Source organism: Grampus griseus (genome assembly GCF_964374135.1).
Source record: "Grampus griseus genome assembly, chromosome: 19".
Classification (NCBI taxonomy): Eukaryota; Metazoa; Chordata; class Mammalia; order Artiodactyla; family Delphinidae; genus Grampus; species Grampus griseus.
In genome coordinates, this window is record NC_139013.1 from 8,346,933 (window position 1) to 8,348,079 (window position 1,147).

The window sequence follows — 1,147 nt, forward strand, 5'->3', positions numbered from 1 at the left end:
TGCATGAGTCTCTTCCTCCTCACCTCTGCTCCCTCCTCACCCTTCAGGGCCTGTGTCCCCTCTCCCTGGCCCTCCCACCTTGGGCTCTGGGTGTGCTTCCTGGGAAAGAAGAGGGCAGGCTTAACCAGGAGGATGGGCTGGGTCAGAGCCTAGAGAAGGGAGGCCCAGGGCTGGTGGGTTTGGGAGCCATGGGCTTGGGATCTTTGAGCTCTGGGCTTTCTGGTCCTTGGTTTCCTCAGCTGGGATGATGGGTGCCAGTGCCCCTCCCCCAGAGCTGGCGGGAGGATGGATGCATCACCGGTGATAAGAAGGGTTGGAGGAGGCCCACCAAGTCTTCCAGCCTCACACCCCACGTCCGTATTTCCCTGCAGGGAGGGCTGAAAGCCCCAGTGGCACTGTTCCATCTGTTGAAGGGGGGCAGGGAGCGGCTTTGGCGGGCGGAGTACAAGGAGGACCGAGTGGGTATGGTGAGTGGGAGAGGAAACAGCAGGAGCCCTTTGCCCAGGAAAGGAGGGCAAGAATCAGCCACCTCCTCCACACTCCAGCATGTGGGCCTGCCTGTCAGGTGGACAGTCTGATGTGCCTGTGCTTCCACCCGGCACTGGGCTGGGCAGGGCGCTCCCCACTTTGGAGTAGGGGAACAGCTGGAGGAGGGTCAGTGCCCAGTTGCAGACTCAGTGTCACAGTATGTGGCATGATGTCAGGAAGTGAACAGGGGCTGCAGAGGAGGTGCTGCCTGGGAAACCAGGGCAAGCTCCTCAGAGAGCTGCTCCAGCCTAGAGCCTGGAAGGAATTCAGGAAAGGTTCAGGCTCAGTGTGTGTCAAGAGTGGCCTCTCTATGACACCCTGTCCTGCCCCTCCGTCCCCTTCAGCTTTTCCCACAGCTCTAATCGATTGATAATGGCTGCCTAGAGCTCAGTTAAGACTCCTGAGATCTGTTTGATTACCAGTGTCTGCCTTGGCACAGGCTGAAGAGTAAGTAGTGTGAGAATCTGTTTGTGCCAGCCATGACCTAAATAGTGATTCTCAACCCTGGCTGTGCTTTAAAATCATATTAAAAGTGCTCAAGCTTGGGTTGCGCTCTGATAAATTGTGATTTGATTGAGGTTCCCCACCCTTCTGGTTTTGGAGAGTTTTTTTCCATAGG